The following is a 23267-nucleotide window of genomic DNA, read 5'->3' on the forward strand; positions in this document are numbered from 1 at the left end:
GTGAGATCTACCGTCGACGTTCCTTCGACGACGAAAATGAAAAGAATCTCGTCGACGACTGCCTCATCAGCGACCACCTCGTCATCGAGGTTTATCTCGTCGGCGATCACTTCATCGTCGTCCGCCTCGTCGACGGCTACCTCGTCGACGCTTCAACTGTCTTAATGCACGGCTCTTCAGGTTTGGTCTTCCCCTACGCCAACAACATCGTCTGCATCGTCTACGGCACCGTCTACACAGTTGCCTCCGTCATCAGCAACGCCTTCTTTGCTACAAAGACGTGGGGCTTCCTTGGAGGTTCTCCCTTCAATTCACACCTCCCCCTCTAAGGTTCCTCTTGTGTTACCTGCACAGTTGCTGTATTATGAAAAGGATGATGAAGAATTGGATGAGGGTGATCGGTTTCGTACTGCCAGGAGCCCTTCTGAGCTCTTAATTAAATATCAGGATGTGGATCAAGAAGATTTCTGCCAGGAGACTGTTCCTTCAGCTCCAGATCCAATTCCTACAGCCCAAATGCCTTTGGCTCTTCTAAATAATCTGCAATACATGTTGGACGAATATTATCGCCGTTTCCCTCCATCTGAATCGGCTTCTTCTTTACCACCTACACCTGTTCCTCAATCTTCATCAGCAGTGAGGTCGCCCAGACCACTTTCTCCAGTACCTTCGCATCACTCTCAGGACGCTCACACCACGGATGACGATAGGGAGGAAGGTGAACTGCATGACAGATCACTGATCACTCATGACAGAGTGGGATGACTACCAGATACAAACTCCATCTCCATCTACTCCTGCTCCGGTTGACTCTCCTCCAGTTGACATCGGAGGTTTTCATCTTCTCATGGAGAGGGCAACACAACAGTTCCTCCTTCCTATGGAAACAAAGAAGGATGATTGTTTCCTTTATGATTTTAAACATCAGCCGAGGAAGCAGATACGGTCGATTCCTATTATTGACTTTATTTGGCAGGAAGGACTAAAGGTTATGAAAGCTCCTGCTTCTATCCCTGCGGTTTTGCCCCGCCTCAAGAAGAAATACAAGGCACCAGACAATTCGCCAACATGTCTGATATGTCAGCCAAAGGCAGATTCCGTTATCGCCCAAGCAGCTCAACGTCGAGCGCGGAATCCCTCTTCTCCACTGTCAGCTGATCAGGATGGGAGACGTCTGGGTGCTATTGGAAAGAAAGTTTCGACCATGGCAGCAACAACCGTCCGTGCAGCTAATTCACTGGCCATCTTAGGTCGATATGATAGACAGATGTGGTCGGACATTTCTCTCTACATCGACATGTTGCCTGAGCCCTCTAAGTCTGAGGCGCTAAAAATCCTTCAGGAAGGTGAACGAATCTTGGCTGAGATTATTGATTCGGCTGTGGATGTTGCATCTACAGGTTTTCGACAACTGGCAGGTGCCGCAGTCCTGCGGAGACAGGGCTGGCTAAAAGCTACATCATTTCGCCAGGAGGGTCAGGCTAAAATAATTAATATGCCTTTTGACGGCGAGTCTGTTTTTGGTCAGCATGTGGACGAGGCCCTCCAGGCCATTAAAAAGGATACCGAGACAGCAAGATCTCTCGGTACTCTTCAGTTTCAGAAACCGCCTTTTCGTAGCGCTAGAGACCGTGGATCCTTCTCTGGTCGAGGAGGCCATAATCAGCAAAGAAAATATCAGTCCTATCAGAGTAACCAACGTTACTCATCTCAGCGTCAACAATCCTTCAGGCAACAACCAACTACCTCATATTCACAAAACAGAAGAAAGTCTTCCTACCGCGGACGTGATACGTCTAAAAAGCAGTGACAACTGCCACCTGCTCTACCGCTTACCCCTTCAAAAGTTGGAGGAAGAATCTCCCGTTTTTACTCAAACTGGTCAGCTATAACAACAGACAAATAGGTCTTGGGCATTGTGGCCAGAGGTCATGTTCTAGAATTTGTAAAACTTCCTCCGAATACTCCTCCCAAAGGACCACCTCCAGCTCACCTCACAGAGCTTTTTTCCCAAATAAATTTGATGTTACGAAAGGGAGCGTTTGAGGTAGTTCCTCAGTTGCAAAGAGGAACCGGTTTCTATTCCAGATTTTTTCTAATAAAGAAATCAGGAGAATGGTGCCCTATTTTAGATATTCGCTCCCTCAACAAATATCTAAAAAAGTTATCCTTCCGGATGCTGACTCTTCAAGAAATTCTTCAACTCCTCACGGCGGGGGATTACATGACCACCCTCGACCTCCAAGACGCTTATTTTCATGTACAAATTCTCCCCAGACACAGAAAGTTCTTGAGGTTTAAAGTGGCTGGCAGGGACTTCCAGTTCAAAGTCCTTCCTTTCGGACTACGTTCCGTGCCCCGTGTCTTTACCAAGGACTTAGCACCGGTGGCAGCTCACCTTCGACTGGAGGGAATTCAAATCTTTCCTTATTTAGACGATTGCCTTATCAAGGCAAATTCTTTCACAGTTGCAAACGCCCATACTCAGAGATGTCTGTCTCTTTTCCAATCTCTGGGCCTCTCTGTCAATTTCGACAAGTCTCACCTCGACCCATCACAAAGGAGAACGTTCTTGGGAGCCACCATAGACACTCTGCTGACACAAGCTTGTGTCTCAAACGAAAGGCAACTGAAACTTTGCAAACTTGTCCAACTGTTGCGATCAAGAAAGTACGGTTCGGAGGAGGAGCCTAGCGCGCAACCAAGATGGCCGCATAGGTGCGAGGCTCCCGAGGACCTCCGCAACCTCCTACGTTTATCCTGACTTCATCCTGCATCGGTTGAGGGAACTGTGTCGGTGAGCCTGAGCCGAGGTGGTACCCGTTTCCCGTTTTCGAATCGGACCTCGGGTGCCGGAGTGAGCACCGATTGAAGTTTGCGGCCTACCTCTCTCCTGACCCCGGATTCGCGTTTGGGGGCGACCCGGTGACAAAGTGAACAACAACGGCGGGCTGGGCCTGGCGAGTCGCGTACCCCGCACTTTCACTTTCACTTTCACTTTCGCGCCCCCTTGCTGTCTTCGCAAGTGGGATCGCGGCGCTCTTGGTGTTGGGGTGGCCTCGCTGGGAGACCCTGCCTGCCTGCCTGCTGTGGCCCGCTCCGCAGTCCTGGGGTGGCCCCCCGGAGCTCGTGGCCTTGATTGCTCGCTTTCTACTGCGTGGCTGGTGAGGGTGTGAGACCCGCGACAATGGCCACTAAACAAGATGGAGATCCGTGAAGGCCAAGTCGACCCGGCGTGGCGCCGCACATCAGGCCAACATCATGGACCGCTACACCCTCCCGAAGGGATTTCCCGGTGGACCGCACAAGTCCTCTGAGTGCCCCCCGGATGCCCCGGACTTGCCCACAGACCTGACTCTGCAAGACGTCATGGGCGCCATTGCTGAGATGAAGGCCTCGGTGGGCCAGCGGTTTGACACGTTAGCGTATAAAATCGATGCGGTCCTCGTTGATGTCAACCTGGTGAGAGCTGATCTCTCGAAGACCAACGACCGGGTCGATTCTTTGGCCCACACCGCGTCGGGCCTCACGACTGAGGTGGCGGCCCTTCAGACGGAAGTACACCGGCTTCGTCAGGCGAGTGCGCTCATGGATCGGCGCCTGGAGGATTCCGAAAGCCGGGCCCGGAGGAATAATATCCGCATCATCGGAGTACCTGAGGGACGGGAGGAGTCGGCGGCGGATCTTTTTGTGGAGGACCTGATCACTACCCATCTCCAGCCTCGGGGACTGAGTAAATTTTTTGCTGTGGAGAGGGCTCATAGAGTTCCCGGGGGACGGCCGAAGGTCGGAGCCCCTCCGCGGCCTCTTATTGCCCGTATCTTTAATTTTCGGGACAGGGATGCAATTCTGCAAGCCTCCAGACTGCAAGGGCCGATTAAGTTGGAGAACATGGAGGTGAACTTTTATCCTGACTTCACCCAAGCGGTCCAGAAGCAGAGACTGAGCTTCTTGGGCGTCGAGCGGCGGCTTCGGGACATGAACTTAAAATACGCCATGCTCTTCCCGGCCAGGCTGCGGGTGGAGGTGGATGGTCGCACTCACTTTTTTGACCGTCCTGAAGCGGCCAGGGACTGGCTGGACACTTTGTCTGGGGGTCGGGATCGGGATGGCGGGGGGGGGGGGCTGCGGGAGGAGAAGGCCCACTGGACCGGGACTGAGGTGCTGATACTGGGACTCACTCTGGACGCAGATGCTGCCGCTTTCGGCCAAGCTTAGGGTCTCTCGTTTTTTGTATTCGTTCTCCCTCTTTTGTAGGTGGTGCGGGGTCTCGAAGGGGTACTCTTTCCTCCTCTAGGGGGTTTACCTAGTTTCAACTATATAGGGGCGACAGGCACACTGCAAGTTGGGGGAGCTGTTTGGGCTCATGCAGGGGTGCAGGGAGGGGGGAGTTTTGTTGGGGCGGTTGGGTTGGGGTGGGGTGTTGTTCATTTGTACCACAAGGCAAAAGTATTGTTGTGCTATTCCCAAAGTGCCCTCGGGGGGACGAGTGATTGCTTCGTTTACGATGGGGGGTAGGGGACTGAGTCTTTTGTCCTGGAACGTTAATGGACTGGGGGACAGGATAAAACGAGGTGTGGTCCTGCAGTTCCTGAAACGAATTTCACCTGACATAGTTTTTCTGCAGGAGACGCACCTCATTGGCAACTCCTTCCGTGCTATGAACCGGCGGGGCTACCGCCTTCTGGCCCATTCGGGCTTCACGTCGGGTTCAAGGGGTGTGGGTGTCATGGCCAAGACCTCGCTCCCGTTGGAAGTTGATGAGTTACTCCATGATGACAGGGGACGTTACACGGTTCTGGTGGGTAGAATGGAGGGCAGAGTGATTATTTTTGTTTCTGTCTATGTCCCGCCAGGGTTGCAGACGACCACCTTTGCGGATCTGGGGCGCCTCCTCCTTGGCCTTCCGGAGGGGATCCTGGTGGTTGGGGGGGATTTTAACGCTGTGGTTTCCGGAATTGAGGACTGTCACCCCCCTAGGGATCTCCCCCGTGCCCAAGCGTGGTTGTCTGGCCTATTGGATGCCTTGGGGCTGGTGGATTGTTGGCGTTTGAAACATCCTACGCAGAAACAGTACACTTTTCATTCCGGGGCCCATGGCAGTCTATCAAGACTAGACTATGTCCTGGTGCCGGCGGCGCATGCGGGGAGGATCGGGGAGGTGCGCCATTTGGCGCGGGGTATTTCAGACCATTCCCCGCTCTTATTGCACTTCGATATTCTCCCGAGGGGAGAGGGTAGGGTGGCCCCGATTAATCCCTCGTACCTGCGTGACCCCACCATTCGCGCAGAGTTGGTTAAGTCCCTTAAGCGATATTTTGATGAGAATGTGGGGTCGGTGTCATCTGCGGTCTCGCTATGGGAGGCATTTAAGACGGTGATTCGGGGGGATGCCCTGTCCCTTGTTTCCCATTCCCGGAGGCGCGAGCGGGAGGAGGTGATCCGTGTTGAAACTGAAATAACTGAGTTGGAGGGTGACCTCGAATGCGGGGTGACGGATGACAAATTACATGTCCTCCGACTCAAGCAGGCGGCCTATAAGGCCCTCGTCACGGAGGCGGCCAGGGGCCTCAGTAGAGAGCAACAGGGGAGACTGTATGATGTGGGTGATAAGGCTGGGAAATTGATTGCGTGGCTGGATAAAAAGGAGAGGGCGAGTCGAGTTGTCCCGTTGATTGAGAAATTGGATGGTGTGTGTGTCACGGAACCGGAAGAAATAGTCGATTGCTTTGCAGAATATCTCCGTGGGGTCTATTCCCCGGTGTCCTCCCGCTCGGAAGAGGATTCCCATGCCCTGCTCAGGGATATAGCGCTGCCTTCCCTTTCGGAGGAGGATAGAGTGTCGTTGGACGCCGCCCCAACCTCTGAAGAAATTGCTCTCGCCATACGCTCGGTCGCTTCCGGCAAGGCTATGGGTCCTAATGGTCTTCCCATTGAATTGTACAAGCTGCGACCGGATACGCTGGCGCCGCATCTCCGTGCGATGTTCCTCGCGGCCCGTTCGGCGGGTTCCCTCCCGCTAGACCAGCGTCTGGCTACTATCGTTGTCATTCACAAGGAGGGGAGGCCGCGGGACCGGGTCACGTCCTACCGGCCTATTTCGCTGCTGAATGCGGAGCCCAAAATTCTCGCCAAGGTGTTGGCCAATCGGCTGGTTGGCGTGGTGTGCGATTTGATTCACCAGGATCAGTCTGGCTTTATCCCCCATCGCAACACTGCGCTTAACCTGCGGCGCTTGCATGGGGTGCTCGCGCGTGTCCCGTTTATACGGGAACCGGCCATTTTGGCATCCCTGGACGCCACTATGGCGTTTGACACACTTGAGTGGCCATATATTTGGGCGACCCTGGCGAAGTTTGGGTTTGGCCCGGGATTCATTGGTTGGGTGAAATTGTTGTACTCGGGACCGCTAGCGCAGGTGGTTGTGAATGGTAGAGTGTCGGCTCCGTTTGAGCTGGGCAGGGGCACGCGGCAGGGCTGCCCATTATCACCGCTTCTCTTCGCGCTTGCCCTGGAGCCCCTGGCGGAGTGGCTGCGGTGGGAACCTTCTATTCGTGGTCTCCGCTGGACCCCCGAGTATGAGGACCGCGTATCTCTCTACGCTGATGATATTCTTCTGTACCTGGCTTCCCCACGTAAATCACTGATAGTACTGGTTGATGTATTGCACTCATTTGGCCTCAACTCCGGCCTAGTCATCAACTGGGGTAAATCGTGTGTATATGTCCTCTCTGGGGAGGATCCTATCCTTCCGCGGGGTTGTCCTATTCAGATTGCCCCGCGGGGATTTAGGTACCTGGGTATCTTCATTACCCTGGACGCGGAGGCCCGATATAGCCAGAACTTGCTTCCCCCCCTCCAGCGCCTGAAGGAGGACGTCGCGCGTTGGAAGCGCTTGCCGCTCTCGCCGCTCGGCCGGGCGGCATTATTTAAGATGATGTCGCTGCCACGTTTCCTGTATGCTCTGCAGAATACAATGGACGTTGTCCCGGCGCGCTACTTCCGCGAGGTGGAGAGTTTGCAGCGCCGACTGTTTTGGGAGGGTCGGCCGCGTATCGCCCTGGCGAAGCTGACGCTCCCGTGGTACGACGGGGGGGTTGCCCTCCCAGATATCAAGCGATATTACTGGGCCTCCCAGCTGGCTGCGATCAATCACGGCCTTTACGGGCCCGCCCTAAACCCGGCCTTTGAGATGGATAAAATGTTACTGCCGGGCGGTGACTATAATCGGGCGCTTTATTCTAGCTCGCATGACGCGCTGCTGACGGGCCCCACGGGGGTCATGGTACGGGTGTGGCACACGGCTAACATGGCGATGGGGTGGAAGGACCGCTTGACCCGGGCGATGCCACTATACGCATCTGAGCGGCTGGGCTCCCTGTGGACCTCGAAGGGCTTTGAGAAGTGGGACATGATAGGCATCAGCAGGGTGGGCGATCTCTGGACGAGGGGGGGATTTAAAACGTTCGATGTGCTGCGGACAGAATTCCAGCTGCAGGACAGGGAGTACTTTCGTTATATGCAGATCCGTCATGCGTTGTGCTCCGTATTTCCGGACGTTGCCTCCATCCCGGAGTGCTCCCCTCTGGAGGATAGAGTGCTAGATGGGCATGTCCCGGACGGCACGATTTCATTGATTTACAAAAAGCTCATCAATGACCGTTCGGGACTGCTGACCGGCCTTCGTGAGGCGTGGGGGGCTGATGGATTGGAGCTGGATGACGAGGACTGGGTGTCTGCGGTGGCCTCCCCGAAAGAGGTGGCCATACCGGCTCGCCTTCGCTTCGTCCAGCTCAAGATACTCCACAGGGTCTATGTTACGGGGCCGAGTCTGATGCGTATGGGCTATGCTGTGGACGGGTTGTGTAAGCGTGGGTGTGGTTCTTTGGGGACCTTTCTCCATATTCTGTGGGAATGCCCAGAGGTGGTGCGATTCTGGCGTGGTGTGCATGAGGTTCTGCAGGTAGTTACGCATGTGTCGCTGTTGCCTGAGGCGAGGAGATGTCTTTTGAATGTATGGGAGCCAACCGATTACTCAGTGCCGCAGACGTGGTGGGCGACTCTGGGATATATGGTGGCCAAACGTGACATTGCGCAACTGTGGGGTTCCCAGAGGTCGCCGACTGTCTCGGCGTGGAAGGACAACATGGATTGGTGTATGTTTCGGGAAAAGGTGGTGTATGTTGCGAGAGGTAACCCTGGGACGTGGGTGAAAGTATGGGGCCCCTGGAACGCTTACCGTGGGCGAATCTGTACCCCGCCGCTACTGCCGGATCCGTCACCGGCTCCGTCTCCTTAGCCTGTTTGTCTTCCCGGTTCTGGGAAATGAGTTTACTTAGTCCCCGTCCTGACCTATTCCCCCCCTCGATATTCCTATGAATCAGTGGGGTCCCCCCTCTAGGGGAGCACATGCTGTTGTTTCCGACTGTGGGTTGCCTTGTGGACTTGCTTTTTTTGTTGTTATTTATATAAAAATGAAACCGTCATGTGGGGTCCGGAAGGTGTGGCTGCCAACGCTTCTTTCAACTCCTGTGAATTCCCTTGTGCCGCAGCGTGCGTTCTATTGTCTATATTACATGCTCCTCCTGTTTGCTAGCGGCCGGCCTAAAGGTTGTAGGCCCATCTTTGTATATTTTTTGGATTCTGTAATAAACGGTTTCAAAAAAAAAAAAAAAAAAAAAAAAAGAAAGTACGGTTCAGTTTGGCAGTTCAAGTCACTTCTGGGGATGCTGTCATCCTGCATTCCCCTGGTCCCCAACTGCCGTCTCAAGATGAGACCTCTGCAAGAGGAGCTCAACAAACAGTGGAGGCAGGTTTCAGGATCCTTCGACGATCACATCCACATCATTCTCGGATTCGGGAAGCTTTGCACTGGTGGACTTGCACAAAGAACGTGACAGCAGGCTGCTCATTCCTAGTGGAAGTTCCAAGTCTCATCATCACCATGGACGCCTCCCTCGAAGGATGGGGAGCGCATCTGCAAGGGTTCACCATCAGCGGCAAATGGGATGCTCAACAACGGACTTGGCATATCGACCTTTTAGAGTTGCTAGCTATCTTCCTGGCCCTAAAGTCTTTTCGCACCATCATTCTCGGAGCATCGGTGTTGATCCGAACGGACAACACAACAAGTATGCATTACTTGAACAAACAAGGAGGGACAAGATCCATTGTACTGTCTCAGCAAGCCCAGCAAATTTGGGATTGGGCGATCCGACATCGGATAAGTCTAACAGCAATCCATGTCCCGGGAGTTTCCAACGTCCTCGCGGATTCTCTCAGCAGGTCGACAGCTTCCAATCACGAGTGGGAGCTCCATCAACCAACTTTGGATCGTATTTTTCAGAGGTGGGTTCGACCCGATCTGGACTTGTTCGTGACCAGTCAGAACCGCAAATGCCCATTCTTCGCAAGTTGGCTTCCCCACAAGGGATCGTGCGGGAATGCGTTTTCGATGAACTGATCGCGGATTTATGCCTACGCTTTTCCACCAATACCGTTGGATCCCAGGGTTCTCTGGAAAATGAAGAAAGATCCTTGTCGCCTAATACTCATAGCTCCCTGGTGGCCTCGCCAGTTCTGGTTCACAGAACTTCTCCTTCTCTCCGAATGCGATCCCATTCAGTTGCAACCAATACCAAACCTTCTATCCATTCAGAAGGGACAGATCTGCCACCCAGATCCTGCATCTCTGCGCTTAGCGGCCTGGTGCCTGAGCACCTTGAATTTGATCACTTAAACATTCCTTCGGACTGTAGGGAAGTCTTGGCCAATGCTAGCGCGCCTTCCACAATAAAGACTTACTGGCTCAAATGGAAACGATTTTGCCTGTGGTGTCAAGCCACCAACATTCATCCGATCCATGCAAAACCGGAACAAATTTTGCCTTTCTTTTTACATTTGGCAAGATCAGGCCTTTCCCATTCTACTCTTAAAGTATTTTTAGCGGCTATTTCAAGAGTGCAACAGAATGGTTCCAACTCTCTGTACTCCTCTAGGGTCATTCAGCAGTTCTTCAAAGGATTGTTTCGCATATTTCCTCCCATCCGCCGTCCACCTCCATCCTGGCATCTTAATGATGTGCTCTCACAACTCATGCGACACCCCTTTGAACCTATTCATAGGACAGATTTGAAGTTTCTTTCATGGAAGTGTCTCTGCTGTTGGCTCTCACGTCAGCTAGGCGGGTCAGTGATATTCAAGCCTTCACTATTAAACCGCCTTTCCTTCAGTTCACTAAGGACTTGGTAGTGCTACGCACTAACCCCGTTTTTATGCCTAAAGTACCTTCGGACTTCCATCTCAACGAACCGGTCATTTTAAAGACTTTCTTTCCTAATCCTCAATCACCTGCGGAAAGGGCTTTACATACTCTTGATGTCAAGAAGTGTCTCAAATTCTATTTACAGAGGACATCTTCAATACGGAAATCTGATCAGCTATTTATAGCTTATGGAAAGACACCCAATATCCAAACAGTCCATTGCTCGTTGGATTTCTGCTGCAATTTGTTTCTGTCATCAGCATGCAGGCAGACCATTACAGACAACTCCGAGAGCACATTCTACTAGAGCAATCTCTTCCTCTACCGCTCTCTTTGCTGGTGTGCCTATTCATCAAATCTGCAGAGCTGCTACGTGGTCCAGCAGGCACACCTTTACCAAGCACTACTTTCTGGAAGCTGCCAGCGATTCCGACATGTCTGTGGGGCAAGCGGTTTTCCGTAATCTTTTTAAATGAGGTGAGCCTCTGTTCTTCCCTCCTCCTCTTGCTATTTTCTGACATATAGATCTTCTATGATTGTTGGTGTATATATATGGGTAGCTAAATATAAATCTATATGTGTGTATATATGTATAGAAATATCTAAATTTGTGATTACATATTGCCTGTGATATGCTTATGTTGTGATGATAATATCACTAGTATTGTTATGGAGTTACTGCTCGCTACTCTGATTCAGGCATGTGAATCTATGAAAGATACCCCAATACTGGAGAAGAACAAAAGTTACTTACCTGTAATCTGTGGTTCTCCAGTATTGGTATCTTTCATAGATTCACATGCAACCCACCCACCTCCCCTCAGAGGCTCTTCTATGCTCTTTTCATTCTGGATCACACTTGTGTGAGAAAATCTGTGAGCCTGAGCCTCTGAGGAGAACATTCTGGGTGGCGCTGTCGCCTGATTGGCTGTAGTTTGGACTACATATAATGACTTGGACGAGTCATGAAAGTGGAGGATTTTTTCCTTTTGATTTCTATTTCTGGCTCTTTACTTCCTGGTTCTAGGTTAGTTATGATATGGTTTCTATATGCATACATATTGCTATTTTTAAGTACCGTGGGACTCCCACTCCGTCGACAGGAAATGATTCAGGCATGTGAATCTATGAAAGATACCAATACTGGAGAACCACAGATTACATATAAGTAACTTTTGTTCTTTCTCATTTGTTTTTCGGAATGTTCATAAGTCTTTTATCCAAGTTTGTTATTATTACGTCATAATAACTGGTAATGTTTAACTAACAATTGTTTATGCCCAATGCATTTCAGGCAAAAGTGCCCTTCTTCACGGACTATACACTGAAATGTAGAGGAAACAAGGTTTCAGTACAAGACATTCAATTAAACCATATATATAACAGTTGTAAGGGTGATTGTCCCAAATACAGTGAATGGGTGTCCGGTGGTATATTGGGGTAATGGTACCCTCAGGTTGGAAGTGGTGTCACATGTACAGTGAATTAATCAGACTAGTGAAACATGTCCATTCCATTACGTGCCAAATAGCATTGTGCGTTAAACAAAATTGAAAGTGACCGGCGTGTACACGAGAAAATAATAGTGCAACCGTGAATAAAGTTTCATTTCCATGTGGATGAACAAAGTCAAGAGCTGAACAAAACATTGCATGTTCATGTGAACAAAAAAACGTGCGGCTGGTGTAATAAAAATGAGAGAATAAAACCGAACGCGTAATCAAAACACATGCATTCCTGTTAAACTTTCAAACAAACTCACATCTCCTTCTTTAAGGTCCATGTGGTCAAACGACCAACTATTAACTAAATATGGTGGGTAAATGGTTACCAAACAGGTAAAACTGGGTAGCCAAATGAAAACAGAGACACGGATTCTAAGGGCAAAAGTGCACTTACCCGACTGTGTACCGGCATTTCATGCAAGCGCAAACGCAAGATGCTTCAGCGTGTAAACACGGTCCATGACTGTCCGGAAGTATATATGCATCAGCACTGTGTGATCTTGAAAATAAACAACGGACTCGGGTAGATCGAGTGCCAGTTACCGGATGAATAATTTTTATTACACCAGCCGCACGGTTTTTCGTTCACATGAACGTATGAGGGTTTGTTCAGCTCTTGACTTTGTTCATCCACACGGAAATGAAACTTTATTCACGGTCGCACTATTATTTATCCAGTATTGGGGTATCTTTCATAGATTCACATGCCTGAATCATTCCCCGTCGCCGAGGCGGGAGTCCCACGGTAAAATAGAAAAGCAGTGCCTAAGTAAGTAATAGTAGTAGGCTAAAAGAAAGCCTGAAGCCTAAAACTTAGTGGCCTATCTACATCATTATACGAAAAGAACTAAAAAATAGTTCCAACCAATCAGCTACCAGCACCCTCTAGAATCTTCCCAGCAGAGGCAGTTCTCCTCAGATTTTCACCGCACGTCGTGTGGAAGGGAGTGTCCCTGAGTGCCTACTCAGTTCTTCACTTTTTTCTTCAGAATGTCTGATAAGAAAGCTCTTTTTAGACCTTGCAGGACCTGTGAGAAGAAGAGGGTCCATGTGGACGACCAACATGAAGATTGTATCTACTGCCTACATCCTAAACATGTTTTTTAAGGATTGTAGAATTTGCCGGACCTTCCCTGCTAAGACTCTAAGGGACAGGGAGGGAAGGCTGCTTTTATGGTTGAAATCTTCCTCGGCTGAGGAGGATGACAGGGCCTCGATGTCTAGCAAAAGGGCTAGATCGCATGACAGCTCTTCCAGTGAGGGAAGAAAACATCACAAGGCTTCTCATGAAGTTTCTGACCATTCACAGAGGTCACTAAAATTATCCTCTGGGTCAACGCTGTCTTCGCCCTCTGAGGTATCTAAAAGACCTTCAGCCTCTAAAAAGGTGAGTAAAACCCAAGTGAAGACTCTTACTCTGGTTTTCTCTCATACGGTTTCTGTGACTTCTGCTGCCCCTCTGTCGACGGCTGCAGTCTCGACTACAGCTATCTCCTCACCTATTGTGTCTTTCAAGCTCTCTACTACGTCTAAAATGCCTGTTTTGAAACATTCGTTGACGAAGAGTTCATCTTCTAAGTCTCCGTCGACGATCCCGTCGACGACTCCTTCAGTGAACCCGTCGACGACGATCCAGTCGATGAAGAGCCCGTCGACGACGATCCCGTCGACGAAGAGCCCGATGACGAGGGGCCCGTCGACGAAGAGCCCGTCGACGAAGAGCCCGACGACGAAAAGCCCGACGACGAAAAGCCCGTCGACGATGATCCTGTCGACAAAGAGCCTGACGACGAAGAGCCCGTCGACGATGAGTCCGTCGACGATGATCCCGTCAACGTCAGTCCCGTCGTCGAAGAGCACATCGACGTCAGCCCCGTCGCCGAAGAGCACGTCGACGACGAGTTTGTCGAGGGCGATTCCACCAGTTTCTCAAACTACGCCTATTTCGTATACTCATTTTCAACTAAAGACTTACCATAGACAGGATTACAGCAAGATATCTCCTCTTCTGCCATCTCATATCCTAGAGACTTATGTAGAGGATGAGGACTTTGATGAGGAAGATGATGAGGGACCGTTCGCCATAGCTCGGCACCCCTCGGAACTTCACATAAAATGCCAAGATGACAATGAGGAAGAGGATTACCAGGAAGGCCTCTTTACACCACATCCCAGAAGGGATTGGGATCATAGAGCGACGAGTCATCTTCCTCCTACACACATACAAGATCTCCAGGCCATGCTTGCAGATTACCGTTGACGGTTTCCCCCACAACAGGCTGTCCCTGACATACCACCTTTACCTTGCCAAACTCACTACCGCAGAAGGAGGTTCCTAATTCGCCGCCTCACCCTTCTGGCTCAGTACCACAATCACACCATGATACTTCTTCCTCGGATGAGGAAGAGGTCGAGGAGGGTGAATTGAATGATAAAGATTCTAGTGTGGATCCTTGGGATGATTATATCATACCAATGCCTTCTCCACCCATTCCTCAGCCTTCGGATTCTCCCCCTGAGGATATTGGTGGTTTTCACAACCTGATGCAACGTGCTGCAACCAGATTTCAATTGCCAGTCACAGTAGAACACACTGATTGCTTCTTACATGACTTTAAAGAAGAGTACAGGAAGATCACAAGAGCGATTCCCATCATTGATTATATTTGGAATGAAGGGATAAAAATTATGAAAACGCCTGCCTCTATCCCGGCTGTCCTCCCTCGCATTGACAAAAAGTACTGTGCTCCTCCGGAAACTCCGTCTTGTCTGATTGGTCATTCCCGACCAGATTCATTAATATCAGAAGCCGCCCAGAAAAGATCCAAAAACCAGCTACGCCAATATCAACGCCGCCGGATAAGGAAGGACGGAGATTGGACCTTATAGGTAAAAAGTTCTCCACTATGGCAGCAGCCTCCATTAAAGCAGCAAATTCTTTGGCCATACTCGGCCGTTATGACTGCCAGATGTGGTCAGATTTGTTGGAATTTATGGACTTCATCCCTGAGGATCGTAAACAAGTTGCAAAGAAGATACTTTTGGAGGGAGAACGAGCCGCATCTGAGATCATAGACTGCGCTCTGGACATCGCTAACACCAACTTTAGACAACTCGCTGGTGCTGCAGTACTTAGACGCCAAGGATGGCTTAAAGCAACATCTTTTAGGCCAGAAGTTCAAACAAAATTTTTAGACATGGCCTATGATAGTGATTCCTTATTCGGAAAACACATAGATGAGGCCCTCCTTGCTATAAAAACGGATACCGATACGGATAAATCGTTGGCTGCTCTTCAATGTAGGCGTGGATCTTTCCGAGGTGCAAGAGGTTGTGGCTTTGCATCAAGAGGAGGGTATCAAAATCAACAAAATAGACAATATGAGACACAGTATAGACAGCCTTACGGGCAATCATCTTACAGACGATCCTCCTCAACTAGTTTCTCTCGCCAGGGCGGACAAAAGGTTCGCTATGCAAACAGAAAACAATGAGTTATGCAGGAAGGCCGGTCATCCCTCCTTCCCTCCCCGTGGGCACAAAAATTTCAGCGTTTGCCCACAAGTGGCAACAGATCACTTCGGATAGATGGGTTCTCGACCTAGTCAACAACGGTCACACCCTGGAATTCATCAAACGGCCACCTACTACCCCGCCCATGGGTCCCCCTCCCCCTCGTCTTCACTTACTGTTCAAAGAAGCCTTAAAAATGCTCTGCAAGAATGCAATAGAGAAGGTTCCATCATCTCAAAAGGGGACCGGGTTCTATTCTCGCTTCTTCCTCATAAAGAAAAACTCAGGAGAGTGGCGCCCGATTCTGGACCTCCGCAAACTCAACAAATTTCTGAAGAAACAGAGTTTCCGGATGGTTAAGCTTGCCGAAGTTTTGAGCTGCCTACACAAAGGGGATTTTATGGCTTCTCTAGATCTGGAGGACACGTACTTTCACATCCCTATACATCCCAAACATCGCAAATACCTTCGATTCACAGTGGCTGGCGTCCACTATCAGTTCAAGGTGCTTCCGTTCGGACTGAAATCAGCACCAAGGACCTTAACAAAATGTCTCGCACCAGTGGCAGCGACTCTGAGGTCTTAAGGAATACAAGTGTTTCCTTATCTGGATGATTGGTTTCTCAAGGGTCCTTCGGAGCAGGCAACCAAAGATGCTATCTCAGCATGCCTGCATCTCTTTTCAGCGCTAGGCCTCACTCTCAACGAAAGCAAGTCTCAGCTGCGTCCTCTTCAATTGATTCCTTTTCTGGGAGCAATGCTGGACACCATACAGTGCAAAGCATTCTAGTCAAAAGACTGCCATCTGCGTCTGCAAAATTTGGCAATATCAATCGCAAAAAGAAAGTCAGTTTCTGTCGGGATATTCGCTTCTCTTCTGGGGATGTGCTCATCTGCAATAAACCTTGTACTGCTGGCACGACTCAGAATGAGACCTCTGCAGGAGGAATTGCATCTGCAATGGCAGCCAGCCATAGGGTCGTTCGACGACTCCATCAGGGTCACATTGCGCATAATAGACTCTCTGCATTGGTGGTCTCTGACGGCAAACTTGGCTCCGGGTCTTACTTTCCTACCAACTCCTCCAGAATTCGTTCTAACAACAGATTCTTCCATGGAGGGATGGGGAGGCCATCTCCAAGACTTGCAGATTCAAGGAAGATGGTCCCAAGAATACCGTCAACAGCCTATCAACAGATTGGAGCTTCGCGCCATCTTTCTCTCTCTGCAAGCATTTCTCCCGAGGATTGCAGGCTCCTCAGTGCTGCTCTGTACCGACAATACGACCAGCATGTAGTACATCAACAAACAGGGAGGAACGAGGTCACTGTCTCTTTCGCAGGAGGCTCAGGAACTGTGGGTTACAGCCCATAAGATAACCCTAAGAGCAGAGCACGTCAAGGGGCTTCAAAACACTTTGGCCGACACCCTGAGCAGGTCTCTCTCGGGCTGTCACGAATAGGAATTGGAGCAGAAGCAAGTGAACAGAATCTTCCAAGTTTGGGGCAAACCAGCACTGGATTTGTTTGCGACAAGAGAGAACAAGAAATGCCAATATTACGCCAGCAGGTTCCCTCAACAGGGATCAAGAGGGAATGCCCTGTCCATGAGATTGTCAGGGCTTTGTGCGTATGCTTTTCCCCCAATACCTTTGATTCCGAAAGTGCTCCGCAAAATGAAGATGGAGGGCTGTCGTCTCATCCTGATTGCACCCCGTTGGCCAACGCAATATTGGTTCCAGGAACTGCTTCTACTATCTCAAGACAATCCTATCCGTCTAGTACCAACACTCACGATGTTGTCAAGGGAGAGGGGTCAAATACTTCATCGAGATCCACAGTCGCTGTGCTTGCACGCATGGCTCCTGATTTCTTAGAATTCAAAGATCTGAACATCTCTCAGGACTGTCGTGAAATTCTGGCCAAATCTCGTGCCCAGAGTACAGTCAAAACTTATCGCTCAAAGTGGAAGCGATTTTGTCATTGGTGTGATGTGAATCATGTCCACCCTATCCAAGCTCCTGTGTAACAAATTCTTCCTTATTTATTATCCATGGCCAAAGCTGGGCTTGTGTTTTCATCAATTAAGGTTCATCTTGCTGCGCTTTCCAGATTCAGGAAGAGTTCTAATAAACCTTCGCTCTGTTCCTCTTTGCTAGTCAAAACAATTTATGAAAGGACTCTTTCGAGTTTTCCCTCCGATACGTGCACTTCCTCCAGAGTGGGAGTTAAACACAGTATTGGCTCAATTAATGAGAAGACCATTTGAACCTATTCACAAAGCTGAACTCAGGTTTCTCACATGGAAGGTTGCTATTTTGCTAGCTCTTACATCGGCTCGAAGGGTTAGTGAAATCCAAGCTTTCACCATCTCTGGACCCTTTGTGCATTTCTCTAAGGATTACGTAACTCTTCGGACAAATCCCAAATTCATCCCTAAAGTACCGTCTCAATTTCACTTAAATGAACCCGTAAAGCTTAAAGTTTTCTTTCTGGATCCAGCCACGCCAGCGGAGAGAGCATTACACTCACTCGATGTTAAGCGTTGTTTAAAGTTCTATTTACAGAAGACTAAGGACATCAGGCGATCCAATAAATTGTTCGTAGTCTATGGTCAAGCCACACTTGGGACTTCTGTAACTAAGGCAACAATAGCCAGATGGCTGGCTTCTACAATTAATTTCTGTCATGACAAAGCCAACAAACCTTTACAAAGAAAGGTCAAAGCGCATTCTACCAGAACTATGGCAGCTTCTACTGCACTATTTGCCAGAGTAACATTGGAAAACATCTGTCGTGCTGCGACATGGAAGAATGTCCACACGTTCACGAAACACTACTGTCTGCAATCTGCTCTACAGAACGATGCAGCTGTAGGACAAGCCGTTCTTCAACATCTTTTTCACCAAGGTTAGGCATACTTTTTGATCTATACTGCACTGTTTCATGTATTTAAAAAAAAAAATGTATTATATATATATATATATATATATATATATATATATATATATATATATTATGTTTATGGCTTCGAATTTATGCATTTCCTTGTATTTTAAATTTGCCTTTCATAGGTTCTGTTTCTTAACGTGCATTCTGTTTATTTGACAGTATAACTAGCTTGTTAATGTTCTAACCTTTCTGGATGTGTTTTGGGAGTTTATGAACCTGTCTCACACCATCCGCAAACTACACTGTTTTAGCTTACTGCTTGCTATTCTGATTTAGGCATGTGAATCTATGAAAGATACCCCAATACTGGATAAGAAAACAAGTTACTTACCTGTAACTACAGTTATCCAGTATTGGTATCTTTCATAGATTCACATGCACCCACTCTCCTCCCCGGCGAGACAGTTCTTTGGTTGGGATCCATGTTTCCCACTTGTGCTAAGAAAATCTGAGGAGAACTGCCTCTGCTGGGAAGGTTCTAGAGGGTGCTGGTAGCAGATTGGTTGGAACTATTTTTTAGTTCTTTTCGTATAATGATGTAGATAGGCTACTAAGTTTTAGGCCTCAGGCTTTCTTTTAGCCTACTACTATTACTTACTTAGGCACTGCTTTTGTATTTTACCGTGGGACTCCCGCCTCGGCGACGGGGAATGATTCAGGCATATGAATCTATGAAAGATACCAATACTGGATAACTGTAGTTACAGGTAAGTAACTTGTTTTCTTTCTCGTGTACACGCCGCTCACTTTCAACTTTGTTCAACGCACAATGCTATTTGGCATGTAATGGAATGGACATGTTTCGCTAGTCTGATTAATTCACTGTGCATGTGACACCACTTCCAACCTGAAGGTACTATTACCCCAATATACCACCGGAGACCCATTCACTGTATTTGGGACCACCACTCTTACAACTGTTATATATGTGGTTTAATTGAATGTCTTGTACTGAAACCTAATTTCCTCTACATTTCAATGTAGAGCCCCTGAAGAAGGGCACCAAATGAGAAATAAATAATTTATTCGTAAAAAACATTTTGTGAAATGTTTAATTAAAAAGAGAAAGGATCAAACATATTTCTTCGAGTGCATGTGGGAGACGCCTTTATTTCTCAAAGGAGAGCGCATTTTCGATTGCCAATAAACACAAAACCCACTCCGCATAAAATGTACCGCAATTATTATAATGATCAATTAATCAATTAATAGAAATTAATCACCAATTAATAAAACAATTAATTATCAATACCAATAAATAATAATTAATACAAATTAATTACCAATTAATAATTAATTAACAATAAATTAATGATCAATACCAATCAATATTAATAAATAATTGCGTAACTATAATAAATTACTTCCCACCCTATTTCCCTATAAACACACAACCCACTCTTAAATTAAATTAACACAATTAATATATTTATCCATTAATTAATTAATAAAAATGAATTACCAATTAATAATAATTAATAAACAATAAATTAATTATCAATGCCAAAAATACAAATTATGAATTACTTCATTATAATTAATTTACTTCCCACCCTATTCCCCAATAAACCCACAACCTGCTCCAATAAAAATTAATACAATTAATATAATTATCAATTAATCAATTAATAGAAATTAATTACCAATTAATAATTAATTAACCCTGAATTAATTATCAATACTAATAAATAAACATTAATAATTACTTAATTACAAATCAATTACTTCCCACCCTTTTCCCCTATAAACCCTCAACCCGCTTCTGAACTAAAATGCAAAATTTAATTAAAAATAATTTATAATTTTTAAAAATTATGAATTAATTTACTATAATTACATTACTTCCGACCCTATTCCCTATAAACCCACAACCTGCTACGGTACTAAAACGCCAAATTTACTTTACAGTTTTTTACTAACTTCTAAACAATTAATACATATATTTAAAAAAATAATACAAAACATAACAAAACATGTGTAACACATACATATAAAATACATACTAAAATACATAACATTAACATAAACATCGACATAATAAACATCGATATTTTTACTATCGATATTAATAACTTTGATATTAACAAAAACAATATTTCTTACCCTCGGGTCAATATTCTGGTCACCGATATTCTTGATGTCGATATTCTGTCCCTACGATATTTTGAACTCGATATAAATGTAGGTCAAAATAAAAAAACTTGATATTTTGTCTGTGCACCAACAAAAAGAGCAGGATGAAGGATGATGTTCCCTAAGGGTCACCCCTAGTGATTGGTTTTTCTTTGGAATAGATTTCTCCTAGGACAGCAGTTTGTCTCCTATCAAATCCAGGACAGGGCTTTGTAGGAGACCACGAAGTCTTAAATTCTCTGGGGGAGATTATCACGTGAGATGGTATCAAATACTTCAGAAAGTTCCAACAGTATTGATATCGCATCATTCCCAGCATCCAGGGTCACTTTAATGGCCTCTGAGACCTCAAGTAGTGCTGATTCAGTGGCGTGTTTAGGCCTGAAACCAAATTACCATGCGTGAAGAGAGTTGGAGCTTTCAAGAAAGGAGATAAGTTGCTGACTCCAATTTTTTTCCAGTATTTTGGCTAGTACAGGCAGCAGGGAGATAGGCCTGAGATTGGACAAAGTGGTGGGATCCGCTAGAGGCTTTGTTTTCAAAGGCATGACAACTGCCAGTTTCCAGGATGAGGGAACTTCAGCTATAGCTAAGGAGGTATTGAGGGTTTGGTTGTTTAATGGATTTACTATTTCAATGGCCTCATGAAGGATGATAGGTGGACAGGGATCATGGGGTGAGCTTGATTTACAAGAAAGGATAGTTTGCCGTGATAGTGACGTGGAGATATCTTCAAATGCTTTCAGACTGGCAACGATTCCATTGTGGGGGGTACTCAAAAAAGGGCCACTTAAGGGGTCAGTTATGGGGTAGAAGTAAATCCCTGTTGATGAGAAGTATACGTTAAGGATGAGAAGTAGGGATGATAATTAGGAATGATGGATAAGAAGTAGGGATGGGGCATAGGGACAAGGAGTAAGGAATGAAGATGCCCTCAATTGGATTCTGTACGACAGAGGTTAATTAAGGTATGTACAGTAGCAAGTCAGTCATATTTGGGTTGTGCAGTTACAAGTAACATTTATCTTTGTGAAACCTCCCCCGTCCCAAGGGAATATTTTTGATGGGGATATTTCTGTTAAGAATGTGAATGCATCATTATGATAGAGCTGGGCCACCAACAGTAAAGACAATACTCAATAGGGGTTACACCCGTAATCTGGAATACTTTTGGAAGAGGCACATGATTTAATGAAGCTGATCCACAATGCTGAATTGACATTCTGAGGTGATAAATGGTATTGGTATAAACTATATAATAAGCAGATAGGGTTTTGTATTTGGTTGTTTAACATTTGTTTTTGGCCCCCATGTTTGAACAATATATGAGACTGTTGAGAGTCCAAAATGTATATAAAAAAGAATATTTAAACAAATTGTCTTTCATTCAATTTTTAAGCCACATCCTAATGCCTGCCAAAATGGAAAGCCTAATCTTATGTAAATATCAGCGATAGCAGTATGTTATCATCTTTACCAACATGAGGCACATATAACATTTTCTAACATAAACCGTGCTATTGTTCAAATTGTGAATTAAATAAGTTTGCATTGAAGTTCCAGTACAAGTTATGTTATGTTATGTTATGTTATGTTATGTTATGTTATGTATCCAGGTGCTTGGGCAGGTATGTAGGTGTGTGGTCCTAAGATGCTTATATGAAGAGACAGGTTCTAACTTCATGTGGAGCTCAAGAAGTGAGGAGGAGGCTCTGCTGTATTGAGGGAGGTCGTTCCATGTCTTGGGTGCAATGTAGGAGAATGAGCAACCTGCAGTTTAGCTTTTGCAGATGCAGGGAGTGTTTGTGAGTGAGAGTGAGGCAGAGCATAGGTGTCTGTTGGGTTTGTGAAAGTCGATGCGGCTGTTCAGGTATTCTGGTGGTGTGTTGTGTAGGGCTTTGTCTGTGTGCGTGAGAAGTTTAAATTGTCTTCCCCTGTGAATGGGGAGCCAGTGAAACTTACTGAGGTGCGGTGTGATGTAGGTGTCACGTGGGAGGTCGAGTATGAGTCGTGTAACTGTGTTCTGAATGGCCTGGGGCCTGTGGAGTTGTTTGAAGATTCCGGTGTAGAGAGTGATGCGGTATTCCAGCCTGCTAGTGATGAGTGCTTGAGTGATGGTCCGTCTGGAGGCCTGAGGCAACCATTTCAATGGTCTTTCACAGCATGCGTAGGATGTGGACTCAGGAGGTGCACACTGCATTGACTTGAGCGGTCATGTTGAGCTTGTCATGTAATTTGATCCGTAGATTTCTTGTGTGGTCTGTAGGTGTGGATGTTGGTCCTAGCTCCGACGGCCACCAGGTGGAATCCCAAGGGAGGTCTGGTTGCCAAAGACCAGTACTTCGTCATGTTGGAGATGAGCTTCAGGCAGTTTTGTTCGCATCCAGTCTGCTTCCTTGGTCATGCAGTTGGTGGATTTGGTTTCTACTGGTGTTTGTCTTGTCCTTCAGGGAGAGGATGAGTTGGGTGTCATCAGTGTAGGAGATAACAGTGATGTCTTGTGATCAGATGAGGTTGGTGAGCGGTGGCATGTAAATGTTGAAAAGGGTGGGGCTGAGGGAGGATCCATGTGGGACTCCGCTTATCAGTTTTCTAGTCTCTGGTGTGAAGGGTGGCAGCCTGACTCTTCCCGTGAGGAAGGAACAGATCAATTTGAGAGCAGATCCTTATATGCCAATTTCGTGGAGTCTTCTATTGAGGGTGTTGTGGGAGACACTGTTGACGGATGCGGAGAGGTCAAGCAGGATGAGGGACGCTGTTTCTCCTCAGTCCAGGATGTTTTGACTGCCGTCGTTGGCCACGATGAGTGCTGTTTTGGTGCTGTAGTTCTTTCTGAATCCTGATTGTATTGTCTAGAATATGGTGAAGTTTGAGGTGGGTTATAATATATATAATATACTA

The 23267-nt window shown here is 47.2% G+C and overlaps 1 protein-coding gene across 2 annotated transcripts in view; it reads left to right on the forward strand.

The window, feature by feature from the left end:
* LTBP3 (latent transforming growth factor beta binding protein 3) overlaps positions 1-23267 on the forward strand; it is a 375622-nt gene that overhangs the window by 176641 nt on the left and 175714 nt on the right. The gene's annotated exons all lie outside the window — the stretch shown is intronic.

Source organism: Triturus cristatus, chromosome 9 (genome assembly GCF_964204655.1).
Source record: "Triturus cristatus chromosome 9, aTriCri1.1, whole genome shotgun sequence".
In the NCBI taxonomy this organism is placed as follows: Eukaryota; Metazoa; Chordata; class Amphibia; order Caudata; family Salamandridae; genus Triturus; species Triturus cristatus.